Source organism: Myotis brandtii, unplaced genomic scaffold (assembly GCF_000412655.1).
Source record: "Myotis brandtii unplaced genomic scaffold, ASM41265v1 scaffold658, whole genome shotgun sequence".
In the NCBI taxonomy this organism is placed as follows: Eukaryota; Metazoa; Chordata; class Mammalia; order Chiroptera; family Vespertilionidae; genus Myotis; species Myotis brandtii.
In genome coordinates this window covers 95,852-113,351 of record NW_005370558.1, presented here as the reverse complement: position 1 = coordinate 113,351, position 17,500 = coordinate 95,852, and the positions used below count along the sequence as shown (strand labels likewise).

General features: G+C 36.2%; 1 protein-coding gene across 1 annotated transcript in view; it reads right to left on the bottom strand.

Moving 5' to 3' along the window:
* DENND1A (DENN/MADD domain containing 1A) overlaps positions 1-17,500 on the bottom strand; it is a 455,803-nt gene that overhangs the window by 347,117 nt on the left and 91,186 nt on the right.

Below are 17,500 nucleotides of genomic sequence, written 5' to 3'. Positions count from 1 at the left end.
AATGCAAAATTCCTTGCTTTTAAAAATAAAATATACTTACAGTAAAGCTCTTGAAAATACAGATAAAACTAGGTAAAGTCTTCAAAACAAACAAAACAATACACTTTTAGCTTACCAGTGTAAACAAATTTAAACTTGCTCAGAAACTAGAAAATACATAAATGAAAACACCTTTTATGACATTCAGCTTAAATGGAGTTACTAAAGGGGTCACTTTAGTAACCATTCTTCAATCATAGTTGCAAGATAATCCAATGCCACTGTCTTTAAGTCAATATAGAAGTGTACTAATTAAAAGCTATTAGCACTCCATTTGCTATTGATTAGAAAACCATTCAATCTTTTCCAATAAAAGAAAGATTTGGTTCCTCAGAGACACATTAAGGGAAGTATCAGAATAATATCTATTTGAGAAACTATGTATCAATGCAAAAGGCTTTTGGAAAAGCACAATAGTTGAGGGTCCTTTCTCACAATCATCACAATACATACTACTCACTTTTCATATCTATGTTTTAAAACACCAATTTACTTCTCTGTGAAAATGAATCCACGTAAAAGTTAAAACCCTTCAAATCACAACCAAAACACAGGTAATTGTTTTGCAGGGAAGAATCAAAAAGAGAGAAAACTAAGGGTCTATTCACATATTATATTTAAATCCTAGAAATACCTGTTTTGTCATCAAAGTCAATGGACATTACTTTTCAAAACCTAAGACTAATAACAAAAGCAAGAATATTCAAAAGATCACATCAAGAGCAGAGAGTCCCAAAATGGGTGGTGCAAAAAACTTAAAGGATCTGTAGACCGTTTCAGCTCTTGAAGTATCTTCTGGTTGACTTAAAAACTAAGGATCAATGTCTTTTTTTACCTTCATCTTCAAATACTAGAAGGGAGAACTGGCGCTTCTACAGTATGACTAACAGAATTCTGGTGTAATTCCTACTGCAGTACTGTGCAGGGCTGCCCTGGTAGGGCAATGAATACACTGTCTGCTTCTCTCTGGCCTGAAGGGCTAAAATCACACAAGGACTTGGTCCTCTTAAGACAGGAGGTCAGAGGGCGGTAACGGCAACAGGTAGTTCTACAGGGAAGAATTAGCCAGCAAGATAATAAAGGGACAGCCAAATGCCCAACAGACCTCTAAAAAAGAGGGCAATGGCTATAATTCCTAAAACATACAAAAATGGCTTGATGGGGGTGGGGTGGAACAAGTGGTTTTTTAGAATTTAAAATTTGTTCCCAAGACCAAAAAAAGATTTAAAAAGAAAGATTTTAAAAGATTTAAAAAGAAAATGTACTTCTAAGACACTGAAATACACTGTAAAACAGAGGTTGGGAAAGCCACAAAATAGTCTAAGGCATATTCATTTTCTTCCAGTTGTCAGGTGGTTAACACTTACTCTTCAAGCAGACAAAAATGACTCATATATAAATCTTTAATATCATGTCCCCTTTCTTGTAGTAGTTGTGCTCCTTGGGAACCAGAAATACCAATGAAAATAAAGATGGAATATAACCAAAAACTTTATTTTTTTTACCATTTGGTGAGGGGATGAACATCAGAAACCAAAATTTGTGGTATATTCTTTAATTTAAAAATATATATTTCTTGCTATAGATTAGAGAAAGGTTTTTAAATCTCTTTAACCAACTATATTAATAAAAAACTACATTAATGATTAACTTGTCACTTTAAAATGTATTTAATTCATATATACAACATAGAATTGAAAAAGAGGAGGAAACACGGATAAAAAGAAAAATTGACCTATTTTAAGATGAGGGTCACTCAAACCATATTATCCTAAACACTGCCTCAATGGTGGGCAATGTAATAAGCACCACCAACTTAAGTCCTTCAAATGTCCTAAGATTAACCCTAGAGTGAGATTCCTAGATTTTAACAGAATCATGTTCCAAGATAATACATGAATTTTATTTACTATGATTCAAGCATAAAACTTTTACTTCCTTTCTTTAAGGCCCTAAGGTTACAAAAGCAAATTTCATGGGTCCTTAACACTCTTCTAAACAATATTTTTTTTAAAAAAGGCAATGTTTTTTAAAACCAAAGTCCAACCTATAAAGTTTCATTCAACTAGCTCAGAGAGCCAGTCTCATAGTTAATAAAAGTATGAAAGCCATTTTGTAAAAATTAACACAAAAACTAAAAATAATTTGTTTGAATTTCTTTAAAATGCCTATTTTATACAGTAGGTTGAAATCCTTTTTCACAGTGAGTTGATCATTATGCCACAATGTCACCAAAATATCGACATTGGAAACATCTGAGTTAAAAAGGTCCAAATACAATCTGCTTTTCTCAAGCAACACAACACCCGCCTTACTAACAGTTTCAGCATGGCACATGTACAAAACCTAGCACCCCGCAGTTAAGCAAACCGCCTTTAAATTTTCTGTCTGGCAGCAATCCACTTGCGTGTCTGTATGTTTTTACAAGTACTCTATGTATTTCATTGCATCAGCTGCATTTCTGAGTTTTAAACGGTCTGGGAACATTTTATGAAATGTTCTATATCTTTATATGGAAAATAACATACACTGGAAAACTGTGCATCGGTCTAATATTTATGTATCTATTTCTTTATCCACCATCCAATGCTATAATTGCTAATGCTCCAAAACACCTTCTCACATTCATACCCTCACCTCCAAACACAGTGTCACCAAACAGCTAACTTTAAAAAAAGTAACATAATTTGCTTAGGCAATTGGCAGTAAGAATAGAGTTACTGGCATATGTCAAGCTTTTTCTCTAAGATTTGTCCCTGACAGAAAATTAAGAACATAGTAGTACACAGCACCCTCTTCCCCCCTTATCCTTCTCTCAGCAACTTTCTCCTAATTTAAATAATAACTTACTATAAAATTAAAAATCATTTCCTAGGGAAATACTTTTCAACAACAAAAATCATATTTAAAATATCTTGCCAACAAGATGTATGGTATGATAGATGGCATATTTCTCTTAGCCACATAAGCCTAATAAAGCTTCACATTATCCCAATGTAATGGGCCACACTACCCTTGTCCCAGCACCATGGCCACGCAAGAGGCTGTCCCCACACAGAACAAGTGCGCCACTTCCTCTGGAGGCCACAAGACACATCTCCATATTTAAAAGACATTTCACAGTACAGACTCCCAACAGCACAATCTCATTCAGGCACAGAACATGAGCATGCTTAGAAGGCTATGTCTTCACAGCAAAAAAAAAAGTTTGATCTCAAAAATGTCTTGCTTTGAAGAAGTAGAAGAAGACAAGAAGAAGAAGAGAAGAAGAAGAAGGAGGAGGAGGAGGAGGAAGGCTAATATTCTTCAATCTCAATAGTCCATGTTTTGTAGTTTTCTACTGGAATATACTTTTAAATCTTTAAGATATACCAGATTGCCACAGGATGTTTAATTAATAGAATAAGAGTTTGGGCAAGACTTACTAGAAAGGTGCTATAAATTATTTTACACAGGCTCCAAAACCTTGAGTTCTGCCTTAGGCTCAAAGTTCCTAGAAAACGTGGTAGACAGATCGTTTACAACAGAAATGCAAATAATTCATAAAAGTACTGTGGTTATGTATGAGGGCTCATTTGTGCATCAGTAACTAGTATGTGTATACACACACACACACACACACACCCTCACCAAATTATTTTCCTCTTTTTCTCTGTCACACCAGTGGACTCCACTTAAAGAGTCAAGGCATAACACTTTAACTTGATTATTAAAAAATACACTGTCTTCATTTTCTATGAAAGGCATAACAACTGCATACTAACCAAATGTTATAATCTTCTATAATCGGAGCTTTTTTAGGAAAATTTAAGAGAAACTGCAAATATGGCCGTTAACCCAGGAATCTACACTGCTTTCACTTTTAACATGTTAGGAATCAAGACAGAAAATATTGCATTTAATGCCTACTAAATTTATCTAGTCATTATCTCTAGTATATTTCAGTCAATAAGAGACAAACTATTGAATGTATTTAAAGCTAACAATTATAAAAAATCTGCCCTTTAAAAGTGAGACTTCAAAATTAGCTATAAATGATATAATCTCGCTCAATTTCATGGAGTTTAAGATACTATCTTTCTCTCCCCAACAACCATAAATGTTAATCTAAACTGTAATCAGATTTAATTTTCTGGATGAGAAGATAGGAATATGCTGCAAACCAGTAATAGTCCATTACACTGCTCTTTCCCTAATGACATTTTCAACTTTTATACACTAAAAAATGTAGACTCTCAGAAAATAGTTTGAGAAGTTGTACATTTTGAGAATAAGCTCAATCTTCCCCAAAACACAATCAGAAATAAATTGTCTTTTAATCATCAAGAAAAAAAGTTAAATATTTTTGTATCATGTAGAATTAAAGTTTCTTGATAGTATGACTGCAAACTGGACCACACTGAACTAATAAAGAGCTTTAAGGACACTACCTATTAAACCTATTATAGCTATAAAAAAATCAGCCAGCTTTACTTTACATGATAAAATACCTGAGTCACTAGGTTAGCATTGTAACTAAATACAATTATTCTAGTAAATTATTCCATTTATGGTAGTTAAAATTTACTTATTAAAAATAATATATTTTTGAAAGAAATGTTTTATAGTAAAAAAATCAACGTTTTCCTTTTCCTCGACAATCAAATAAAATGGTTTCTGTTGTCTTTCCTTTAAAATGTTTTTAAATTAAAAATTACTGATTCTAAAATACAGATTTTTATCCTGAAATTTAAAAGGAATATAATTCACTAATTTAAAAAATCATTTCAAAGTACTTTAAGTAAACATTTGGTTTTCATGTACAAATGGCATTTCTTAGTTTAAAAAAAATCTATTCAGGTATTAACTTTTTTCTCTAAAACATGAAGGCTACCTGACATAAAAACTTTGAGTCATCACCAATTTTAATTCATGCTTCTTTCTATTCTAGTCTTTTCCCTCAATACTGGCATTGAAAATACATTCAAAAACTGCTTCACGGAGGCCAGCCTGATAAAACAAGAACAGGTCACCATCTACACCTATAATAAAATCCCAAACAGCATTATTCAGGGAAGGAGAGCACAACCCACCTCAGTATGGCAAGCAATGGAACCATTCATGTGCCAGATTTCTCCTCAAACTAGCATATTCTGCCTTTCAGACATATCCTGCTCCAATGTGACTATTTATGCATAAACAGCAGACACTGACCTATTGTTTTCAGTTGTTGGAGTTATGAATGTAGTACAGTTACCAATTAAGTGAATCAACAAGTCCTAAATGCATCAGCTGTTCTACAAATAATGAGTCCATTGACATTATGCAGTAAAATCTAGGGAGCTTCATCTTTCTTTCCAGAGAATGGTGATATTTTGACCAGCAAATGCCACTACTTAATGATAACTAATTTCATCTACAAAAGGAATATAATAAATCTGATCCTTAACCAAACTTATGCCACATAAACCCAAAACTCAAGCATTAGTCAAATTCCAAAGGAAGCTATAAAATAAAAAAGAGAGGGTGTGCTGGAAGGGAAATAAATGTCAAAAGAATATGTTCATATATTCTTACCTTTTTCCTACTGAATATCCTAGTTTTCAACTTTACTGGTTTGCAGCATATTCCCATCTTCTCATCCGGAAAATTAAATCTGATTACAGTTTGGATTAACATTTATGGTTACTTAAATATTTAGGGTTTTTAAAATTAGTTTGACTTTGGAACTAATTCCTAAAATCTATCAAATTGACAGATGAATACTGACTTTTTTCCTAATAGTTATAATCTCAGGCTTCCATTTAATATATGAGTTAGAATTCATCTTACCCCCTCTTTTTGTATGAGTACTATTAAGTGTCATATTTTTACTCCAATATGAATAAGTACTTCAGATCTAACCTAAATGACAGCTGTGCCCTTTATGTCCCACAAACATGACATCACTGCATATAGTCTTCATAAATAGATATACCACATCTGTCAATTAGGTGAAAAGAGATAACTTAATTATATACTCAAAAACAAAAACAAAAAATATTGATTGAGTGCCCACTATGTGCCAGACACTAAGATAGGTATTTTGTATAAAATTTCTAATTTTATATTCATGACAAAGCTATGATATTGGGACTATCATAATCAATTTTATCAGTTAAAGAAAGCAATAGGTTATCACTTGTCTAAAGTTAAAAAATTAGTATTTATTCATGGCACAAATACTCTGATGTGACTCATCCAATTAATGAATAGGACATAGTCTTTGCTCGCAAAAAGTTTACAGACTAACCCTAATGGAGAGTACAGAGAATTAAACAAGCAATTACCACAGGCTTGGTAAGTGCTATGCTGGGGAATGGTAGAGGGGCATGGAACCTAATCCTGGCCAGGATGGAAAAGGCCTCAGGGAAGAGCTTGGCAGGGCCAGGTGTAGAGTCCAGGACTGAGCCAGGGTTCATCTCATGCTACCTACCACACACCCTTTCTGAACAGTGTAGGGGTCAGTGAGTAAGTATTCTGTGAGGTCAGGATCCATGTTCTACTTAGCTTTGTCTCCTACAAATTATCTTGTCTACTAGTAAGTACCCAACAAATATATTAGCATAATAAGAAAAAAAGAATAAAATAAACTCATTAAATACCTAGTCTCTCCAAATGGTTAAAAGGCCAATTTTAAAACGTCCAATAGAAAACAACCCTTTGAATGCTGCAGGCTTCCTAAAGACACACTGGCACATAGTAAGCACACAATAAATGTTAGTTGTTGTTATATTATTAACCCCAATGGAAAAATAAGCAAGCAGTATAAATTAGATGGCTACAGATGTATAGATGTGCCTTAAGTTGGAAATACATGTGTTCCTGAAATAAACTTTTATAAACCCAATTAAAATTTTCCCATCATCTGCCATTACTTAGAAATGTTATAACTTTATCAGAAACTGATTTTCTCTTCATCGTCAGTGGTTCGAAAATCCTTAAGCTACAGTTTATTTTGCCTCCTGGCATCTGTTTGCTAATGATCTGTAAACATCAAATGCACTAGGGACTCTCCCAGATTTACAGAAACCCTGAGGTGAATCTTTGTATAAATTGAAGGACCTTTCTGCTAATTCCTTTGCTTTTTAAGTTTGCATTATGGGTTTCAGAAACAGAGTCCCATTAAATATCTTTGCAGTAATAATTACACTACTACCAGCTACCTACCACCTACTGAATGCCTAGGTATACTAGTTGTTGCCAAAGGCGGTTTATTTTATTATCTTATTTAATCATAACAACAACTCTGCAGGTAAGTAGATGTACCCCTATTTTATAAATAATAAAAGTGAGGCTCATTAAGAACAAATTCAGAGTTAAGTAACAGAGCTGGGATTCAGCCTGGATCCATCAGACTCCCAAGAATCCAACACTGGCTTCCCTTTTTGGCTTTATTTATTTGCATCCTCCTGTTGATCTGTCTTCTCATCATTATTGTGACTCAACAATAAGAACACAACTGGACAAATAACTAAAACATGTTGTCATGAAACAGGCCTTAGCAGATTATAAATGAGAGCTTTCCAATTTCTCTATTTATTGCCAAGTTCAGGATATAAACAAAATGACTCCAAAGTAACTAGCACTCAATACAACTAGTAAATATAATATTTAAAAGATGAATTCATATTAAAAACAGAATAATTTTGAAGGGTAAAAGTTATCCTTGTATCATCTATGAAAATAATCACTTGCTAAACAAAACAAATAAGAACACAGAGAAAATGTTTTCCTACTTAAGAAAATGTGTTTCCAAGTACCTCTAAACCACACTGAGAACCCCAATGCTAAGGTCAAATTAGTGCATGCAATATTGATACAGCTGACACCCCAGCAAGGGAAACATGCTATGCCTGTCAACCAGAAGACTTTCCTACCAAAATTCTGCCTCTCTTCCCCTGGAAACAAGCCATGGCTGCCTAGTCCTTAACAGTACCCATATCCTAAAATCCTTAGACCACGTGTGTGTGAGTGTGCGTGTGCGTGTGCGTGTGTGCCCGCGCGCGCATGTGTGCGCGGGGGGAGGTTGTTTTAAAAATATACGTAACATGAAATTTGCCATTTTAACCATTTTTAAGTATACAATTCGGTGGCATTAAGTACATTCACATTATTGTTCAAAAATAACTACCATCCATCTCCAGAACTGTTTCATGTTCCCTAACTAAAACTCTGAACCCACTAACTCCCCATTGTTCCCTCCACCCCTGCCCCTGGCAACCACCACTCTATTTTCTGTCTCTATGAATTTCACTACTCTAGGTACCTCATAAATGGAATCACACAATCTCTGTCCTTTTGTAAATAACTTATTTCACTTAGCATAATGTCTTCAGGGCTCATCCATGTTGTAGGATATGTCAGAATTTCCTCCCTTTAAGGCTGAATGATATTCCATTGTGTGCATATACCACATTTTGTTTATCCATTCATCTGTCTATGGACACTTGAGTTTCTTCTACCTCCTGGCTATTGTGAATAATGTTGCTATGAACATGAGTGTACAAATATTTGTTCAAATCTCTGCTTTCACTTCTTTTGGGTATATATCCAGAAGTAGAATTGCTGGATCATATGGTAATTCTATGTTTGATTTTTTTAAAGACCTTTAAACATGTTTCAAAATATTTTTATTATAAACTAGAACTGTCTAGTCTCAACCTCTTCTCTTTAAGTTTGCTGCACATTCTTACATACTTATTGCTAGCAAATGCTGGCTTCTTCTGGAGCCCTCTCAAGTAGTGTGTGTTTCCTCCCCACCCCTCCTCCTACAGGCCTGGAGGTGGGGTAAGTGGCCTCTGTTTCTTGTTGCCACTTCCAGACCATTCTCTCTCATTTTCCAAAACCATATTTTTAACCTCACGTCACCAGACTTCACTCCTCTCCCGCCTCTGCTCTGTTGTCATCCACTGATCCCAAGGTTACTCCTCTTCCTTGAATCATGGGAATCCTGGGTGCTTTGCCACTCACTCTCTGACTATTCCACCACCCCTACCAATTTTACTATTCACATAGATGATCCTACCAAACCCCTGAATTCTTGATTCCTTAGCCTCCTCCCCACCAAGGACCTTGTCTTTTACCCAATCTCAGATACTCCCTTAGTCTCTTTGTGACTCTCTTAGTTTGTCACCCTCACTTGGCAAAATTGCAACCCTTGTTAAATCCAACTATCCACCCTCAACCCTCTACCTGCCTGAACTAGAGAAAAACCCACAGCTATGTTGACTAATCTAGCTTTAAATTTGGATTATTCACTGTAAGTAAGCTTTAATGCAACTTGGCAATTATACTACATTTTCCTTAATTCATTCACTCTCACTCTCCTCAGTGACTATTTCATACTTTCTCCTCTCCCCTCAAACCTTCTCCATTCTCAATCGCCATTAATTACCTTATATGCCCCTTCACTGAGAAAACCAAGCAATCAGAAGAGAACTCCCACAAGCCTCCACCACAATTTCTATGCACTTATTATTTCTGACCCCATAGACTCTGCTTTTGTCCTGTTACTATGAAGAAGTGCTTGTGCCCCTTGCAAAGGACCCTCCTCAACCTGTGAACTAGAGCCCCACCCCCTCACCAACTCAGACATTGTTCCACCAGTTCTCCCATTAATTTACCTCTCTCCTGGATCCTTTCCCATCAGCAAGCAAACATACAGGTATTTTTAAAACTTTTTAAAAGGTCAAGCCCATCCCCCACAACTACCACCCCATAACTTTCATTCTCTTTACAGCTATATTCTTCAAAAGTGTCTATACTCACTGTCACCAATTCTCCTACTCCTACTCTCTCTTGAACCTGTGCCAAACAAGTTTTGCCCACCACTTTTCTGAAACTATGCGTGCACCAATGACGCATCAATGACCTTCTCACTGCTAACATCATTACCAATCTTCAGTCCTCATCTGACTTGACCTATAAGTACCGCTTGACACCTGACTGCTTCCTCCTCCTCAAACCACCTTCTTCATGTGACTCCCTGCATCCCACTTCCCTGCCTCCTGGGCCTTTCCTTGGGCTCCTTGCTGACTGACCCCTTCCTACTGAAGGCCTCCAGAGTTCAGTCCTTGGACTTCTTCACTTTTCTTTCTCGGTGTCCTCCTTTGCTGGTCTCTTTCAGTCTTGTCACTTCAAATACAAATATGCACTATCAACTTTAAATTTATTTCTTCAGCTCAGGCCTCTCCCAACTCCAGACTAATTCATCTAACCATCTACTCATCATCTCCATTTGGATTTCTAACAGACATCTCAAATTTAACATGTCCAAAACTGAACTCCTGCTCTTTCTCTCACATTTCAGATCCAATCTGTCTGCCATCCCTGTCAACTAAATCTTCAAAATATATTCAAATTCTGACCCTTTCTCTCCATCTCCACCACGACCACTCTAGTCTAAGTCATTCAAAAGTTACTTTCCTAGTGTGGTCTTCCCCAATCATCTTATTTAAAATTATAATTTCCCTATCCCACCATTCCTTATTCTCTTTTCCTGTGTTATTTTTTTCTCCTTAGCACATTTTACCATTCAACATAATACATACTTTTGTATTATCTGTTTTTTCCTACTAGTAATGTATGCTTTGTGATGGCAGGGCTTTTTGCCTATCTTGCTCACTGCTATATGTCCGGAACCTGGAACAGGGCCTCACTCATAAATACTGGAAGAGGGGATTGAGGAGGAAATAATTTGGCAATATGATTCCAAAGCACTAAGAATGACCACACTCCTTAACTTAGTAATTGCACTTCTCAGAATCTGTCACTAGGAAATATAAGTAATTGTTCTTATGTTTGTTTCAAGCATCAATTCAAAAATTGAAAGGGGAACATCAATAAACTCAAGTGACCTGATACGCCACCATTAAAATGGGAAATGCTAACCACTGCGTAATGAAGAAGTAACTCAAAATAACTCAGGTGTACTACTTCTCAGTGAAAATTCTCTAAGCTCTCCTCTTCACCACCAGTAGATTAGGTGCCACTCTTATGTATTAATGCTAAACACTCTATAGACTGACTCACTCTATTATGAGCATTATATTACTATTAAATTTTATGTGTGTGTATAATTATATAAATATGTGTGTGTATGTGTGTCACTATTATACTATGCTTCTGTCACTATTGTTTCTACTACTATTAAGTTACTATTATGACACCATTACAATCTCCTTCTGTGGGCCTTCTAGTATTACAAAGGCTGGAAAGCTAAAACTTTCCCAAAGGCACCTGCAACTATGATATTAGGTGTGATTTAGATTCTGCTGATCAGATCCACCTGATGAGACTTGAAATCAGAGCCAGGGCAAGAAAGAAGCCAGGAGGTAACACGAGGAACCTATTTCCCTGATGCACAACTGGAAGGAATGCCATGATGGTTCTGGAGGCAACAAGCTTAATGACGACTTCCTGAGCCCAGATAGCAAAGATGGGACTACCCTGGGGCTGGCATTTGGAGTGGCAGCTTGCAGACTCCCCCAGCTTCCTGACATGGCAGAGTTATCCTCTAGGTGTGCTACTTCTTCAGTGCTCCTCTGAAAGTCATTTCTGGAGAGTCAGCCTCAGCCTATCCCTCCAGTCTTTCCAATGCTCTCTAAGACAGAAATCTCTGCATGCAATCCTTTTTCTGATAGAGTGGTTTCTCTTATCTTCAACTGGACCTTGAATGATTCATATCTGTGCATACGTCTATCCTGGACTTATCACACTGGACTATAATCCATTTGCTTGCTGACATTCTCTATCTAACCTTAATTTCTTCAATGTGGAACCACTTTTATTTATCTTTGTACCCCCTACATCTAGAACAGGACCATTTGGATATTTATAAGCAGGCCATACAAAATTATCAACTTAAAAATTAGCCTGCTATATATTTGGTCAAACATTTAATTAACTCACCTCTAATGCCTTGGCAGGGCCAGGCCAAATTATTTCATGGGCCAGGCATTCCCCACCCCTGATCCACAATAATATTTGACTCATAGCACATAATCATTTCTTTCTTTTTTTAAAATATGTTTTATTGATTTTTTACAGAGAGGAAGGAAGAGAGATAGAGAGTTAGAAACATCGATGAGAGAGAAACATCGATCAGCTGCCTCCTGCACATCTCCCACTGGGGATGTGCCCGCAACCCAGGTACATGCCCTTGACCGGAATCGAACCTGGGACCCTTCAGTCCGCAGGCCAACGCTCTATCCACTGAGCCAACCCGGTTTCGGCACACATAATCATTTCTAAGTAAGTTTTTAGACAACCGCAATAGCCATTGTAACATGGAAAAGATTTGGCATGAACATTAAAGTGCTGGACTGGGAGTGGGCAGGCCTAGATTCTACCACTATGTGATTGTAAATAAATCTTTGAACCTGAATTCTCTCAAATAGAATCTGAAAGTGTTGACAAAATTAGTTTTCTTGACTCTCAAATTATCTCACTCTGTGATCTAAAATCCTTAGACAACTCATTGCTTTGATAAAACATCCATGTCTTTAATTACCCTTTAAAGAAAAATGGTCCCGAGGAAAGAACTTCTTTCTGGTTTTCACTGCAGCCCACCACCCTACAGAGTTAACAAGACTCTCAGAAAAGATAGAAAACAATTCTAAAGTCCATTTAATGAAGTAAAATTCTAAATTTAAGCAGCAGAGGCTACTTAAATACCATTCTATTTATGCCTTTTAAATTAAGGATTTAGGGAGTCTGAACACTGAAATAAATATTTCCCATTACGGAGCAATTAACTCAATAATTGTCCTAAACTAGACCTACACACTTGACATAGTAATGAGAATTTTAAAGACTCCTTTCATTCTCTCTGCCTGGCTCCATGACTTTGCTTCAGTAGTTTCACTTCATCGTCTGGAGGGGCTTCCTCCCTCTTGCCATTACTATAATATCTGCATTCTGTGAAGGCCCAGACTCCATTTCAGATAAAACCTTGTAGGAGAAAACAGAAGGATTCTTGGGTTGGGGTAATTCTATGCGATCTCTCCTCTTCAATTTGCATTTCCTCAATAGTCTGATAAACACCATCACGGGTATACTTTCATGTTACAAGGCAATGCTCTCCTGGGTGGAATTTGTCAAGGTTTACCCAACCTTTAGACTCTGCATCCATGCTGAGAGCAGAGCCAGGAACCGGGGCTGCAGAAGCAGGGCACACAGGAAATGTGGGGTGTTCTGGGGTGACAGAGTTGGTGAGGAGTAGTTAAGAGGCTGGTAAACAAGTCTAAAAAGAAAGGGGGACGGGGGGAGGACAGAGAGAGAAACAAAGAGAGGGAATCCAAACCTCAAGGTGCCTAAAGCAAAGTGCTCAGGGAGCCCTAAGATCAAGGTGTAGCAGCAAAGGCAAATGGTCCTTAGGAAAGAACTTCTTATTGCTTCTCTCAGACTTACTCACAGTCCCTCACATAGATATCTTTGAATAAACGAGCAACTCAGCCCTGAGAATAGGAATAGGACTTTGTCAATGTTGGTTACTCCCAGCTATGATCTCGGGATGGGATACAGACAGGTGAGTTCACAGAGTGCAGCAAACACAGATTGTGGATGCTACCCATATGCAGAAGGCCTATAAAAACAACTATTCTGAAGTAACCAACTATTCAGTTCCTCCCTGACTGTGACCCACTACTTACATAGAATTGGAGTCCTTACCTAAGCTGTATTTTTAAGCAGTACTTAAAAGCCCGACTCTTCCTGTCAGCCCTGCTCTATTTCTTGCTCCCCTTCCTTTCCTAGTGAGATGCCTGATCTTTTCCATTTGTACTGGTATCCTGGTTAGGCCAGATAGTAAGCTTACTAACTCATGCTAGGCTCCTAACCTGTCCTGGCCCTCAGATGTTCACCATTGGCCCTTCCCAAGAAGGTCCAACAGTATGAGGCTGTCAAACTACCCTCTTTCAAAGTGAAAAAGGGTCCAGTGAACAGTGGGTCATTCATTGCAAGATTATTTTACACACCCATTACTACCAGTGTGTTAGGCACTAAGAGGGCATCAAGAGACATGATTTGTGGTCTCTCTCTGGTAAGATATGATAAATCTCTTCTGAAATTGCCCAGGAATTAGGGCAGTTTTGAGAGGAAGGATGAACAGGGGAATTAAGGACACTCATTACCTAATCAAATGAGGTAAGAGAATTGAACCTGCTCCCCTACAGTTTGGAGTTACCTAGGTAGCCAATGTACTTCAAACAAAATGAACAAATCTCGAAACTATGAAAAAGAAAATTATCAGAGTGAAGGAAAAAGTTTGTGAGGTTTAGGATTCAGAATACATATTTGAAAGAAATAAACAGAAAAACAGGTAAAAAAAATGTTTTTAAACAGGCCAACTGTCACAATAGAAGATATCAAAATGGTTAATAATCATATGAAAAGAGTACATCACTGAAAATCAAGAAAACTTTTCAAATGGATAGCCAACTATTTCTGGTTCACAGCCATTTTACTCCTAATTCTTAAGAGCAGCAGGCAAAGCCACCCTCTTCTAAAAAATGTTTGGGGAAAGGTTTTAATGTTTCTTAATACCCATTAAATATGGCATGGCATAGCTAGATATTTGGTAGGACAGAACGTACCAGAATATATTGGGTCAATTTTCCTCAGACCCAAAGAAAAGGTCTTTATACACCTTTATCCAACAAAAGCACAACGAATCCAAACAGGTACTGGACTGTGTGGCAAGTGAAAATATTAGGCAAAAGCAGAGTGGTCAGACATTTCTCCCAGCTTTCTTTTATACTCATGAAATACCAAGTTTTAAGAGAGTTCCACAGGGACACAATCCAAACTTTTACCAAGCCCTCAAAATTCACAATCTCACAGCTTTCCTCTCCTTCCCAAAGCTTAGATTTAGAAAAGGATCACTTAGGTAAAAATGTGTCTCAATAGTTACAATGTTAAGAGAAAATAAATTCTTACTTGAGGCTGCTGCAATCATCACTAAACTTCATTCATAGTAATATTCTTGCATAAACTAACAAAAATTATTTCACTGATATAAATTTTCATATAACTACTTTGGAGATTTTTTACATAATGTTACATTTACCATAATAATTTACATAATGTAACTAGTATCAAGCAGCTAAATTCTTTGTTCTCTTGAAAAAGGGAAAGAACACTATTTTAAGTTAATAATATGTTTCTGAACATGACACTATAAGGCATTCTTAAGGAAATATGTAATACAGACATTGATAATTTACCATAAAAATTCACTGTGATCAATTCTTTTATAAAAATTCACAGGAACTGTTAATGAAAGCAAATGTTAATTTGATATTTTTTTATTCCTTCCTTCTGCTGCCATCTATTAAAACCTAACTTACTGAAAATGTAATTTTTAGCAGTATTTCTTTGAAATGCTATACTGTAACTACTGTATTATTATCTTTCAGTTTGTATATTTTCAGCATATTTACATACGTTATTGTATCTTTTACATATACTTAGAAACGTAAACTCGATGGTCAAGTAAACAAAAAAGGTACTCTTCAGTTTAAAAAATTCATCAAGCATAATAAATTCAATTAGACACAGTATGAAGTTTTCCTCAAAGCCATACAATAATAATACAAGTATTGTATTGTTCAAATATTCTCATTGTTATACAGATTGTCACATTTCACTTTTAATAGGAACTGACTCAAAGAGACCTTGGAACAAAAGTATCCTAACCAAGTAGCAGTTCCCAAAGTGTCATGCTAAAAAAAACATTGCTCTCTGATTCACACAATTGAAACAATCAAGTCAGAGAACAATCACTCCTTTATTAATAGAACAATGCACACTAGTTTCTTGTGTTCAAGTGATGCTACCTAGAAAAATACTTAAACAAGAACTAAAGATGCAATATTACAATATTAATACTAATAAACTATTTTTAAAACTGATCAGTTAGATATTATTAATTGAATGATGTTTTTGTGAGTTTAGCAATGATCCCAACTGTACCTGGAATAAAAGTAAATTAAAATTCCTTAAAGTAATTCCTAATGCTGCCAATCTCCTTTATTAAAAATATAAAACTAAAAACAATTCAACCTATAATGACCAAATCCCACTAAAAAAGAATTGATGTGGTTAGGTAGACAATTAAATCTTATTGAAACTAAGATGATGAAATAAAACAATACCTTCACAACAAAGATATCACAAACAGCTATATTCTTTAAAATTATTCGTTCAAGATATAATTTGCTCTCCTGCAGTGTCAGATGCTAATGCAACCAATTTTATACAATCTAAGCACTATCTACAGATGCACCTTCTGTTTTTAAATCAGCAGGAACCATTGACCAGCATAAGCAGTATTCCTAACTAGATAATCAGCAAATGTGTAAAGCCTGACACCTCCCGAATACATATTTGATCATATAACTGCTTCACTAAATTCACATGACTACAAACAACTGCAACACACTAAACAAATCAAATTCTGAAAGTCAGTTACTACAAACAATCATTATGCTGCAGATCAGGAAGAACTTCTGATAACTATCCCTTCACCCCCACTCCCCAAACAAAAAGGGGAAAATTTTTTTAATTTAGTAAACACATGCTTTCTAAGAGAATTCCTAAAGGTACACATTGCTATGACCTATCCAATTTTCCAAACTACCTTATTCTCCTTTATTATAGAATATCTAACAAAATGAGGAGGCTACATATATCTATAATTTAGTCTCTCAGGACAATCTAGCAATCTGTACAAAAACACAAAACTACTGTAATAACTCAAAAAGAATAGGAAAACTTACAGCAATATGTTCAGAGGATAAAGAGAAAAGGAAACAATAATTGAGGACCTATTTGGCAATGGGCTCCAAAGTGACTTAAAACATTTTCTTCTTTAAACTTCACAACAATCCTATCAGATGGGCACTATAATTCTTAATTTATACATGAAGAAACTGAATCTTAGAGGTTAAATGAATTCCCCAAACTTAACCTCGTTTGTAGAGTACAAAACAAGCTCTCCCCACAAAACAAAAAAACAAATAAACAAAGGTTGAAAATGGCTCCCTGGGCTAGCCAAAGAAGTTAAATGCTATGGATTAAGCTATTTTTAAGGAGATTTATAAAGACAAATAAGTATTTTACAAACTTATTTAATACAACCTTTTCTTAAATTGAGAGTGTTTAGTGTCAAAAAACTGTGACAAATATCTGTAATAAAAATCTGTAACAAATATTAAAAAATAATTTGGAGGCCCAGTGTACGAAATTCCTGCGGGGGGGAGGGGTCCCCCTCAGCCCAGCCTGCACCCTCTCCAATCCAGGACCCCTCAGGGGATGTCCAACTGCCGGTTTGGGCCCGAGATCGGGCCTAAACCGGCAGTTGGACATCCCTCTCACAATCCTGGACCTCTAGCTCCTAATCGCTTGCCTGCCTGCCTGGTTGCCCTTAACTGCCCCCCCC